At 42.1% G+C, this 13,623-nt stretch overlaps 1 long non-coding RNA gene across 1 annotated transcript; it reads left to right on the forward strand.

Moving 5' to 3' along the window:
• The first annotated feature begins 335 nt into the window (after nucleotides 1-335).
• Nucleotides 336-7,741, forward strand: LOC105534327. Its single transcript, XR_001005250.1, has 2 exons — nucleotides 336-436; nucleotides 6,378-7,741. It is a non-coding gene; the product is annotated as an uncharacterized LOC105534327 (long non-coding RNA).
• Nucleotides 7,742-13,623: the final 5,882 nt, after the last annotated feature.

Consider the following 13,623-nt stretch of genomic DNA (forward strand, 5'->3'; position numbering starts at 1 on the left):
GACCAGGAATTTGATCTCATTGCCTCCAGTTTGTATCGTGACCCTCTAGGGTCCCTCCTCCCTGTCACATAGTCCTCTATGGGCACATTGATCCCAGGATTTCCAGAGTACATCAGGGCTGAGCCGACCTTATGGCCACTCCTGGATCGTCTCTGATATGGTTTGGCTCTGCGTCCCTACCCAAATCTCATCTTGAATTATAATCCCCATGTGTTAGGGAGGGACCTGTTGGGAAGTGTCTCAGTCATGGTGCAGTTTGCCCCATGCTGTTCTCGTGATGATGAGTGAGTTCTCACGAGATCTGATGGCTTAAAAGTGTTGCACTTCCTACCTCACTCACTCTCTCTCCTGCTGCATTGTGAAGAAACTGCTTGGTTCCCTTTCACCCTCTGCCATGATTGTAAGTTTCCTGAGGCCTCCCCAACCATGCGGAACTGTGAGTTAATTAAACCTCCTTTCTTTATAAACTACCCTGTATCAGGTAGTTTTTTTTTTTTTTTTTTTGAGACGGAGTCTCACTCTGTTGCCCAGGCTGGAGTACAGCGGCACAGTCTCAGTGTACTGCAACCTCCGCCTTCTGAGTTCAAGTGATTCTCTTGCCTCAGCCTCCCAAGGAGCTGGGATTACAGGCGCCTGCCACCACGCCCAGCTAATTTTTGTATTTTTAGTAGAGATGAGGTTTCACCAGTTTGGCCAGGCTGGTCTCCAATTCCTGACCTCAAGTGGTCCACCTGCCTCGGCCTCCCAAAGTAATGAGATTACAGGCATAAGCCAACATGACTGGCCCTCAGGTAGTCCTTTATAGCTGTGTGAAAACGGACTAATACAGTCTCCCTGGTTTCCCACAGTTTTCTTCCGTTTCATTGCTCTGCCCTTGTCTCACCTGAGTTGGATATTTCCTCAGAGAATATTAAATATTTTTGCTGTCAATCTAGAATTGCAATTAGAAAGATAAGTTGGCAGCCAAAAGAAAAGAAACTTCATGTATTATAAAGCCTAATATTAAATGAATTTTTTGAACATTTGGTAAAGTTTCTATCTTGTCTGGCTTCTTTGTTCCTTTCTCAAAACAATGATTTTCTCTTTCAAATATCTTATTCTCTGTTAAATTTTCATTTACAACTCAAAATGTGGCTTTTCTTCCTAGTCTGAGAGTCCTGACATCATCTTAACTAGGGAGTCTGTGGTTATTTGTAGCCAAGGACTAATGATCAACAACAACAAAATGTCAGAAATACTTAGAAGATGAAACAGATTATTAAATTCTATTTTGTTACTAGAATGTCCATAAATTAATCTACCACCAATTTTAGCCATACATTGAAAGTCGGTAACCTTGTCAAATCCATGTAACTGAGTTTTCCAGAAAAAAAGATAATGTTTAATAAATCAATCACTGTTATTTATTTATTTATTTTAGGCCAGATGCAGTGCCTCAAGCCTGTAATCCCAGCACTTTGGGAGGCCAAGGAGGGAGGATTGCTTGAGGTAGGGAGTTCGAGACCAGCCTGGGCAATACAGAGAAAAAAAGACAAAAGACACAAAATCCGAAAAGTAATTGTGTTCATTTCTAGATGACAGTCACAGTATCTGTCTCTGGGTGATGTGATTATCAGTCTTGTCTGAACATTTAATTAAAGTCCCATCTGAATGTTCTGTGATCTAGAGGCTAAATTTTAATTTTGTATACAATGTTTATATCAGTAGTATTTACCTTAGTGAAAAATAAGAAACAAATCAAGTATGAGGCAATGAAAAACAGGACATTGGCTCATACAGACCTGGTTTAGATCAAATAGCACCACAGATATTAAACTTGAGTGTGTGTCTTCAATACTGTAAACCTCAGCTCTTGAATGTGCAAATTGGAGTCACAATTCCTATCTCACAGAGAAATTGAAGAGTATTCTGCTGAATGGAATTATGCCTGTGAAGTACTTAAGAAAGTCCTCAGTCAAGGGTAGCTTTGGCTGGCTAGTAAAGTTGCTGGTCAAAGAATGTCAAAAGAGCTTCCCAGACAAGGGGATTCTTGAGCCCCTCAGCAGGTGTGGAAATGAAGAAAGCACTTTTAACCCAGTTGACCATCCCCATCTTCCTCCAAACTTTCTTCATTTGGCCTTTGATGTTTTGCTCTACTAAAGACTATATGTTAAAGTTAAGTTAACCACCACCAATGCGTAAATAAATTGTAAATCATAAATAATTGTACGATAAATATGATAAATATTTATCGTAAATAATTGTAAATCATAAGGAAAGGAAGAAATAAAGAGAAGACATAAGTATGTGTGTAATAATACATGTGTAAATAACACGTAAGGAAAAAACCATGCATAGTTTTTAACAGTCCTTGTTTCTGTAACTGATCACCAGCAAAGTTGATATTTATAACTTCCTTCCTCCACTACTCTTTCCACATTTCCTTCCTTTGTCCTCTGCCAGGACATCAGCTGATGTGGGTTCTTTACCTGGCAGAATGATCACAGCTTTCACTTCTAAAGGGTTGGGGTCTTTCGGATTCTGCCTGTTTTTCCGTTAAGTATTACTGTTGGACATGGAAGTACTAACAGGCATCCCTAAGCATCCCCTGGGTTCCAGACAGTCCTCCATGCCCTCCTTGTATGACAGCAATCCAATTTCTCCTTGGTAATCAAAACTAACCACCCCAGCAGGTAGAATAACTTTCTTCTTTGCCTTTTAATTTAGTGGCCTGAGGAGGCCATAATGTTTCAATTGAATGGGTTGTGTCCCCTGGTGGAAGCATTCTTCCTTTGGGTACTCAGACCACCAAGACATCAGAACAAAGTTCTATAAGTGAGTTATTAGGTCAATAAGTGAGAGGAGCCATTTCTGCTTTTACCCCTTGATACTTGGACCTCTGCATTTTGTCTATGGGTAAAACAGCAACATACATCATATGCTGATTCAAAGTGTATACTGCATCCTGTAAAACAGCACCCTGAATTTTCACAGCATTGTCTCTCAGCTGGTGCCACGAATAGGTCTTCAGCGGGCTGTTCCATTCCACCATTCTATCTGGCCCACTGCTTCTTACAAGATTAAGAGAGCAGATCCCATGGGTATGGGTGAGACCCATTGCCTCACTTATTTTGCTGTGAAACGTGTTCCTTGATCAGAAGTAGTGTTAAGAAAACCATGATGGTCAATAATGTATTTTGCAATTTCATGGAACTGAGACAATAACCTAGTATAGGGCATAATTTGCATCATCTGGAAGGGATTAGCACCCCTAGGCATGAAAGGACAAGGGGAAGAAAGATTGTTTCTGGGCCAAGTAAGAGCTAGAGACTCAGAGGAGGTACCTCCCTCCCACCAACCCTGGCAGGAGCTATGGCTATCAGGGACACAAATATTGCCTGAGACATGGCACAGAAGCAGAGAGGAATCAGGAAAGAAGAAATACTTCAATCTCCTTCTCCTGCTGCCCTTTGATCTCTAGCTAGTGCCTCACTTTGTCTGAACCCAAAGGGAACCAGCGGGCAAAAAAGCTGTGGTGATGCTTCAGAGGGGCCAGGCTCCTAGAGCACAGAGTAGAGCAAAGGAAGGCAGGGAGTGGACATGGGTAGGGGTGGGGACCAACCTGCAAAAGAATTATTCAGGCAAATGAGATCTGGAAGGACTTCCTGGTAACTTTGAAGTCCTAAGTAGAAAACTGAAGGGGTTAGGGTTTCAATTAATATGCTCATTTCTTCTTTGTTGGAAAGTGGACTGGAGCCAGGAGTGAATGACTGACTGCACAGTTAATGTGGAAACCAAAGATCTGAAGGGGCCCTGTCACCCTTTGGACAAACACCTGCAGACCGGCGTGCATGTCTCCCTAGGACAAGGGACATGACTGGGAGTGATGTGCCAATCTGCAGTAAGGTGATCGCATTCTAGGAATAAAACTAAATTTAAACAATATTTACATTGGCAACTTGTCATTTTCGAAAGGGCTCAAGATCCAGAGTCAGAAATTTCTGTAATAAATAAGGAGCCTTATGTTTCCAAGATGGAGAAGGGATGGTGAGAAAGGTAATACCTACTTTGCAGGAATGGCAGAGGGATGACATGAACATACTCTGACATGAAGCTAGTACTCAAGAATTGGTGGTTGTTAGTAATAAAACTGCATTTCAAGCAAAGTGAAGACATATCCAGATAAAATACAAAAATGATGATATGAAGCAACACTAGGGTTCTAAAGGGCTATGTCCCTGTTTTCTTTATCTCAGCATCATTGGCACTGAGCCTAGGCCCTAACAAGGAGCAACCACTCACAGCTGACAAATGAATGAAAATGACACAAAAACAATTCCAATGGGGATGAGGCCCCAAGGTCTGAAGCAGATGACCACATGTGGGATGGAGTTAACAAACAAGCTAAACTTGGAGTGTTAATTTAAGGATGCAAATATGATCTCATTCACATCTTTGGGATCTGGAGGAATAGGATTGAAGCTTAATATCATTAGGGAAGTCTGAGATTGTGCACAGAAAAACAGTTCATGAAGGAGATGGACATAGAGGCCATATATTTGAAGGTTTAAACACTTGTGAATCTAAGAGTGAGTACCCAGGTGGAGAGTAATGTAAGATAAGAACATTATAGGACTGTATGGGAGCACCCCTGGGGCCACTGGCCCAGGGAGTCTGTGAACTGTTATCAACATAGTAATTGCTAGCATTTATTAAATGCTCACTACCTGCCAAGTGCTTAATGTAAATCATGTTTTTAGATTCAACATCAACCCCGTCAGGTCAATCCTATCATTCAGATTTTACAGATGCGGAAATCAGGGCTCAGAGAGGTTAAGTAACTTACCTGTGGTCCGCCAGCAAATAAGTGATGGAACCAAAATTTGAACCCGGGTCTTGTGAATTTTGAGTGATGATCCTGGCCTCTTGGTATTCACACCATGTGGTCTCCCACCCCATTGTTTGTTGGACCAATCGAACATGGTAAAATTGACAACATGGCACTTCTAAATCTAGGTCCTGAAAGACATGATGGTTCCTGCTTGTCTCTCTTGGGTCACTCTCTCTGGGGAAGATGACTGCCCTGTCATGAGAAAAGTCCTAATTGGTAAGGGACTTGCTTTCAGCCAACAGCCAAGCAAGGAACTGAGATCTCTTGCTAAGCCACATTAGTGAGCTTAGAATTGGATCCTCTAGTACCAGTCAAGCCTTTAGATGACTGCAGTTCCTGCTGTTATTCCACTTAAAACCTCATGGGATACTGTAAGCCAGCACCACCAGCTAAACCACTCTCAAATTCCTGACCTACAGAAACTGTGAGCTAATAAATGTTTGTTGTTTTAAGCCACTAAATTTTTATGCAACTCATTATATTGAAATAGATAAGCAATACAATATTACAATAGCAACACAATCCCAGAAGCCTAATGTGTTTCTCAAAGTTCCAAAGTTTCTAATCTGGGCCTTGAAGGCTGAATAGGAGCTCATCTAGAAAGAAGAGCAAAGGACATAATTGCAACAACTAGAGACTGCAGTTCAGCATTTGAGACCCTTTAAATAGAGTGCTTCAGCTGTGAGAAGAGTATCTGCAGGAGGCAGAAAGAAACGAGTAGACAGGTGTTGCTTATGTCATGTTAAGATGTTTGGACCCTGTACTGTAGGTAATAAGGAGCTGCTGACCAACATAATAATAAGCCAAGACAGTGAAGAGGATAGACTTAAAAAAAAAAACCCATATAAAAGCACAGAGATGAATGCCTGTTAGGAGGCTGATGGCACTAGTGGGAGATGTTCAAAGTGTGGATAGGGATGGTAGGGGCAGAGAGCAGGGGGACAATACATGGAATAGAATGGGCAGAAATACAGTGGGTTCAACACAGAGCAGAAGCCAGGCACAGTGGCTCAGGCCTGTAGTTCCAGCGCTTTGGGAGGCCGAGATGGGAGGATTGCTGGAGCCCAGGAGTTTAAAACCATCTTAGGCAACATAGTGAGACCCTGTCTTTACAAAAAAAGAAAAAATTAGCTGGGTGTGGTGGCACACACCTGTAGTCCCAGCTACTTGGGAGGCTGAGGCAGGAGGATCACTTGAGCCCAGGGAGTTGAGGCTGCCGTGAGCTGTGACAGAGCCAATGCACTCCACCTGGGTGACAGAGACCCTGTCTCAAAACAAAACAAGCAAAACAAAACACAGAGGGCGTGGGGAAGACATGTGAGAGAGACAACAGAGACAGGGACAGACAGAGGTGTGGCAGAGATCGAGAGAAGTCCTTCACAAGGGACACTGATTTGTTGGTATTTTTATTCTCAAACTGTAGACCAAGACCTGGAATTGACACATCGAAAGATTCTATGAGGAAATCCATTGAAAAACAGGATCCACTTTTTTCTTTTCTGCACAGGGAGAAAGTTTAAGCTCTCCTCACTATGAGTTTTCAAGTATAAAAGACTTTTTCTTCCATGATGTTAGAACAACTGTGGACTGTTGTGACCAGGACAACAGGGAAGCTTGCAGCAAGAGAACTCCAGGTTGGATTCATGCTTGGCACCCCAAAGGCTGCCAGCCAGAGAGGAGGAGGAGCAATCACTCCTGCAGTTTCTGAACACTACACAGACGCCAGGTGGCTTCTCCAGAAGAACAGCCCTCTGAGGAGGCAGGAAGAGGAGGCTTCTCTTTCAGCATCTGGAGCTGTTGAGATCTCTGGGCAGATTAAGCTCTCTCTAATGGTTGGGCTCCAACCTGGCACACTCAGCGGAGAGGGATCCACTCATCCGTCATCAACATAATGTGGTCCTCCCTGCACTTCGCAGCATCCTCTTGCTATTGAAAAGGCTTTTTTGCCTTCTCAAGTTTCTTTGTCAACAGTCTACAGGAAGAAGCTCAGGCTACCACCGGCAGAGGTGAATGCAAGCTCACGTTTTATTTCTGACTGCTTAATCACTGCCTCGATCATTGCTCAAGCTCTGCCTTTGTTTCCAAAGGTTACATGTGGGAAAACTTCTTTTTCTATGCTGAAATTAATAGGGAGGCTAAGATGAGTCCACTGATAGGCAGACCCTTAAAACTCACATAGAGAAAGAACTTTGCTGGAGTGTGTGTGAGTGAACCACTAAGGAATCAGATAGTGTGATGGCAGTTATCAGTGCAGGTTAAGACATATCTACAAATATTTCAACACCTCTATATACTCACTCCTCCCTCCCTGAGTCAAGAGAGGAAGCTCAAAAAAAAAAAAAAAAAAAACCAGAAGCTTAAAACAAACAAACAAAAAAAACTGTGGGTTCCTCAGAGGTGGTAGGGAAGACAGAAACATGAGAGGAGCAGCTGGGCGTGGTGGCTCAAGCCTGTAATCCCAGCACTTTGGGAGACCGAGGTGGGTGGATCACCTGAGGTCAGGAGTTTGAGACCAGCCTGGCCAACATGGTGAAACCCCGTCTCTACTAAAAATACAAAAAATTAGCCCAGTGTGGTGGTGCGCACCTGTAATCCCAGCTGTTCAGGAGGCTGAGGCAGGAGAATTGCTTGAACCCAGGAGGCAGAAGTTGCAATGAGCTGAGATCGCGCCATTGCACTCCAGCCTAGACAACAAAACCAAAACTCTATCTCAAAAACAAAAAACAAAAAACAAACAAACAAACAAAACATGGGGGGAGCAATAAAAAGGAATCCATGCTTTGATTTTTTTTTTAAATGAGAGGAAGGGAGGGCTGCTCCCTCTCACTTCTCCCTGTTTTGTTGTTCTTTTAAGTAGCATGTATCACTCTGCATATATCCTGTCCATGTGTTTTCTTTTATTATTATTTGTCCACTTACCTAGAATGAAAACTCCATAGGAGCATGGCTATAGTGTCTTGTTTACTGCTGCCTCTCCAGGGCCTAAAACAGAAGTAGGTAGACAGAGCCTAAAAAAAGTAGACAGTCCATAAACTTTGCTGAAGGAATGAGTGAATGAATGAAGACCCCACGGATGGACCTCAGGAAGGTGAGCCTGGGCAAAGGTTTTCAGTCCTAGTCCATCATGACCACATAGCTGGAATACATTTATTTCACTTTGTCACAAGAATTAGAGATTCATTTGGGGAAACAAGCATCCTTTAGAGTTACAGACATCTCTGAGGGGTAAATGGCTGTTCATATCTTACATCTTACCCTGATCCTCACTCTATTTGCTTTCCAAGAACATGGAGCTAAGATCCCAGCACTGAGAAGATGGGCATTCAGAGCAGGGGGGCATTTAGGTGTAGACAGCCTCAGTGACTCCGGGGTTAGGATCAGTGAGATAATCTCCAGTATCTACAATGGGCAGGTGGAAGAGTGTCTGATGCAAACTGTATCTATTCAGAAGCTTTCCAGACAGCTGGGCTTGTGCCTTGGAAATACAGTAATATTTGTTTCTCCTCCTTCCTCTTCACTCCTTGGCCTCATGTTCTGCAGTACTGGAACTTGTGTCAGATTTAGCTACCTCATTCATTCATTTATGAATTCATTTAGCCAGTGATTATGGAGCACAAATTTGTGCTGGAAACTGTGCCTCGGTGTCCTCAAGAGGTTCTGACCTATGAATTCCAAAAGCTTTTGTGATCTACTGGGTAAAACATTGTTTTCTAAGGAAAATGACATTCTGATTGCTGAACAGCATATTCTAATTACCTTGTGGAACCTGGGCCATTCTTAAATTGGGTTTTGTCTGTATTGCCTTAGACTGTTAATGAATTGTTTCCCAGTCTGATTGAATGCTCCTTGAAGACAGACCCGGGTCCAAGCACTGCAGTAAATATTGCTAACTTGGGGGTCTAATTCTGCTGCTTTTGTGGTTGCTGCTTTGCTTATTTTTTTTTATGTCTGCTGTTTCCTGTGAGATTGTTTCTATGTGTGCTTCACAGTTTTGTTGTGTGGGTTGATGTTCGATGAGGTTTATGGAATTTCTGTGCAGCTTGGGTTAAGAGTATCTCTTCAAAAAGGTTTTCTCATTTGCTAACCTTGTTATCATCTCAAGTTGTTTCTTATGTTGAATTATTGGGGATGACCTCCCCCACACTCAGGGAGGTAATATAAATTAGAACCTCCCTGGGTGTGGTGGCTCACGGCTGTAATCCCAACACCTTGGGAGGCCAAGGTGGGCAGATCACTTGAGTCCAGGAGTTCGAGACCAGCCTGGGCAACATGGCAAAACCCTGTCTCTAGAAAAATTGCAAAAAATAGCCAGGCATGGTGGCACATGCTTGTAGTCCCAGCTATTCGGGAAGCTGAGGTAGGAGGATTGCTTGAGCCCAGGAGGAGGAGGTTGCAGTGAGCTTTGATTGTGCCACTGCACTCCAGTCTGGGCAATAGAGACTCTGTCCCCCAGAATATTTTTTGAACCTCAAACCCTTATGGTATAAGACCCGCTGTGGGTATAATCCTTTAGTTACAATTGGATGTTTGCTATGATTTTTCAGAAGGAAAACATTTTTTCCTACCCAGAGCCCTTTACAGCAAAGCAGAATTTCCCCAAATGTGCCTTTAAAAGGTATTGGCTTATGCAGGCTTCTCAGTTTGAGGTCTTGTTCCTGAATGAGCAATGAAACCCCAAATGGACAACCTTGCCCCCAAGGACAGCTGAAATATCAGATACTCCTTGCAACTCCTTTTATCAGCTCACGCTCCATTTGTGGACACGGAGCATTTCCTTCCTTTTTTCTTTTCCTTTTGCAAATCCAGTTATGCATTTAAAAGGATACAATGTACCCATTATTTCTAGGTGTTTTGTGGCACTAATGTATATGGCAGAAATGAGTGTTCTCTAATTGTTCATAATTCAAGGTAATTATAGACATATTGTTTCAAAATTAAATCAATAGATTTTCAAGCCATGCTATGTATAAAGCTCCATGTGGGACACGAAAAGGGAAAAAACACTATGTACCATGCACCTTAAGCAATTTCACACATGCTATGTTATCTGATTTTCACAACAGTCTTATGAGATACTTATTATCCCCATTTTATAGATGAGGAAGCTGAGGCTGCATAAATGGCTTGCTCAAAGTCACATATCTAATCGATAAGACAGCTGGCGTACAACCCATATCTCACTCCAAAGTCTGTGCTTTCCCACTGCACAGGTTCATGACATAGCCCAAAGGAGAAGACATAGCTGACAAAAGGATCAATAGCAGTATAAGAGTAGGAAAATAAAACAATAAGGACTACATTGCAAGAGATGTTATGAAGAGGGATGGACATGACTCATTGCTAGTGAATATAGGCCAAAGGGCTGTAACTTCAGAGTAGGCAGAGATTTGTGGGCCACAGTGGGCAAGATGGAGGAGAAAGTTAGCTTGGGCCTTGAAGATATTGTCTCAGTGAATGAAGGGGAGAAGAGCATGCCCGGCGGTGGAGAGAGCAGAAGAGGAAGGTGGGAAAGGGTGTGCAGGTTATGGGCTCCGTGCGTAGATAGGTCATGGCTATATACAAGTATGCTGGGAGATAAGATAGGGAAAGTTTGAGTCCAAGTATGGAGGGCCTTGATTGGTAATGAATATGAATTTTATCTGGTAGTCAATAAAGAACCCTGGAAGACTTTTGCCTGAAGAATGATGTAGCCAGGGCAGTACTTTAAAAAAATGTGTATGGAAAACCATGTACAAATTAGACTGTCGGGAGAGAAAGAAGGAAAGGAGAGAGCTTGGATTAAGGGGAAGCAGTGAAAATCAGATGGAACAGATGGATACCTAGATATTTCTCATACTAAGGGTGCCAAGGCCAATTGTTCTTAATTAAGCACCAACCTGGTTAATTCCATGGAAATTTGAGATGTCATCAAGGTATATTGCTATTGTCATCTTCCACGGACTGAGCACCAGTCAGGCCACTGAGTCTGAGTCCCTGGGGCTGGAGCAGGTACAGTGGGCAATTTGTTAAAAGTTACCAGGAGAAGAAGGGTGAATGCAGGCCACATCCTGGGAAACACACACTGAACGTCAGTGCTGGAGAATTCTGAGTTCTACCTCTAAGCTCATGGATGAGCATAATACAAGGAAGAGAAGGCAAAAATAAAAGTAGAAAGACAGGTACTAAAGTATTGTAAATGAATGGGTCCAGTATTTATGAATGGAACCCAAGACTTGTTTTAATTAGCTTTAAGGTGTTTAGTACATTGTGGGTCAGCTTAGCTTAAAGATATAGGACTAAGGCGAGCAGCTTTAACATCTGAGCTGAAAGGGATATAAAGATGACATACCGTCTTCTAAACTTCCATGACTCTACCACAGCACTTATCATAATGCATTATGATTATCAAGTTTTATATCTGTCTTCTCACTAGACTGTGTACGCTCTGTGGGCAGGGACTGTGTCCTATTTATCTACATTCCTGGCATCTGGCACAAAGCCCAGCACAGGGTAGATGCCCAGCTAAGAGTTAATGATGGCTTAGACCAGGATGATATAGCAGTAGGAGTGGTGAGAATTGATCAGTCTTTAAATACATTTTGAAGATAAAGCCAAATGCGTTCCCTAATAGATTGGCCATGGAGTATGTAAGCAAGAGAGGCATGAAGAATGAGGCAAGGATTTGGTTTTGAGGAACTAGAAGGTAAAGTTGCAATCATCTAAGATGGAGAAGGCTGCAAGCAGAACAGGTTTCAGAGAAAAGATCGCAGGTTCACATTTGAACATGCTGATGCTGGGTGTCTATTATGTTCAAGTGGAGATGGCAAGTGGCAGTTGTTTCTTACATTTGAAATCTGAGAGAGAGGTTTGGGCCAAAGACACAAGTTTGGGAGTCATCCGCATAAAGATGATATTAAGGAGTTCTAAACTGGGTGCTATCACCAAGGGAGTCAGTGTAGACAAAGAAGAGGGCCAAGGTCTGAGTCCTGGAATATTACAACGCTAAGAATCTGTAAGAAAGGAAACACCATCAAATAAGACTGATAAAGAGCAACCAAGGAGATAGGAAAGAAACTAAGAGAAAGGGGAAGTCCTAGAAGCCAAGTGAAGAGAAAATATAGCAAGGAGAAAGGGGATCAACTGTGTCAAATGCCACTGATACTCAAGTAAGATGAGGAGTGGGAGTTACCCATTAGATTTAGTATGTGAAGATCCTTGATGTCCATGATAAGACTTGGGTGTGTGGTGGGGGCAAAAGCCTGAGTGGGGTGAGTTTAAGAGAAAATAGGACAGGCATTGGAGATAAGCAGTACAGACAACTCATAGGAGCGCTGCAATGAGAAGCATCTAAATGGGGTGGAAGCTGGTGGGAAAAGTGGGATTGAGAGAAGCCATTTGTTCATTTAGATGGAAGAAACATCAGCATGTTTGTATTCTGATCCAGTGCATTGAAAAGGCTAAGAGCTTAGACCTGCCTAAGCTCACATACTCAGGCTTCCGTCTTCTAGTTATGACTCCTATTGTGAGTTCATTGAGGATGAGGGCTAAATGTCAACCCTTAACTCTTGACATAAGATATATAGAAGATGCTTAGTAAATATTTATCAAATAAATGACTATGCATAAAATATTTTGCAAACTCTCTGAGCCACAGTTTCTTCTGTTAAATGAAAGTAATATCACCTACCTCAGATAATTAAATAAGATAAAGTACATACAGTATATAGCAAAGAGCTTAGTACTTAGTATATGCTCAGTAAATGGTTAGTTTTATTGTTAGTTCAATGCTTTCATTTTACAGATAAGGTATCTGAGGCCTAGAAAATAGTTTGTTCAAGATTGCACAGTTAATGACAGAGCTAATAGTTTCCTAGACTCTTATTCCTGAACTTTTCCCACATAACCAGAGAAATTACCTACAATTCCCAGGCAACACAGATGTGGGTGTGTTCAGGCCTCTGTAAATTGACTAAGTTGGTGAGAAACCTGGATATTAGTAATTAATGGCAGATCTGAAATCTCTCTAGAACTTTCCTATGTGGCCAACATATGTCTTCCTGTCTAATTTGTCAGGATACTCTGCAAATCCAGTCCTGGCAAAATGATCCATATTCATCTTGAAGCTTTTTCCTGTTTTACCAGAATTCTGGTTTTAATTTTTTGAGTAGCGATCCATGTTACTCTTTACAAACGCAAGTCAAGGGACAAAGCTAGGCCACATGCTTGCTTTGTTCATTATTCAATATTGTGTAAGTCTAGATGACTGACTCCATTAATTCAACTCCAGGTAACAATGTATAGATCCAAAATACATTTCTGAACAATATTAATAGAAATTTTTATGACCTTGGAACACACCCTCCCTCATTGTACTTGCAATAGATGAATAACCTGCTCTTGCTGGGATGAGTGAAGAATGTTTACCTTTGTCAACATTTATTAGTGAAGTACTATATGTAGCTATTCCTTTAATAAAACAGTAAATCTTCAGCAGAGTTTATAGGTTGTCTTTCATCCAAAGACCTCAAAGAAACTTTGCTAACACTGTGTCATTATTAATCATACAACTTGCCAAGGGAGGCAAGTGGTGATTGTTTCAAAGAGAGAAACTGAGCTTCCAGGAAGGTTTCTGTGACTTCTAAGGGTCATGAACAGGGGGAAAAAAAAAGAGAGAGAAAGAGAGAGAGATCTGGGCACTGAGCCCAAATTCCTGTTGCTCAGGCCAAAGACCCAGCCCTCCTCCTAGAGCTCTCTAAACACTTCTTTCTGATAGA

Source organism: Mandrillus leucophaeus, unplaced genomic scaffold (genome assembly GCF_000951045.1).
Source record: "Mandrillus leucophaeus isolate KB7577 unplaced genomic scaffold, Mleu.le_1.0 Scaffold1332, whole genome shotgun sequence".
In the NCBI taxonomy this organism is placed as follows: Eukaryota; Metazoa; Chordata; class Mammalia; order Primates; family Cercopithecidae; genus Mandrillus; species Mandrillus leucophaeus.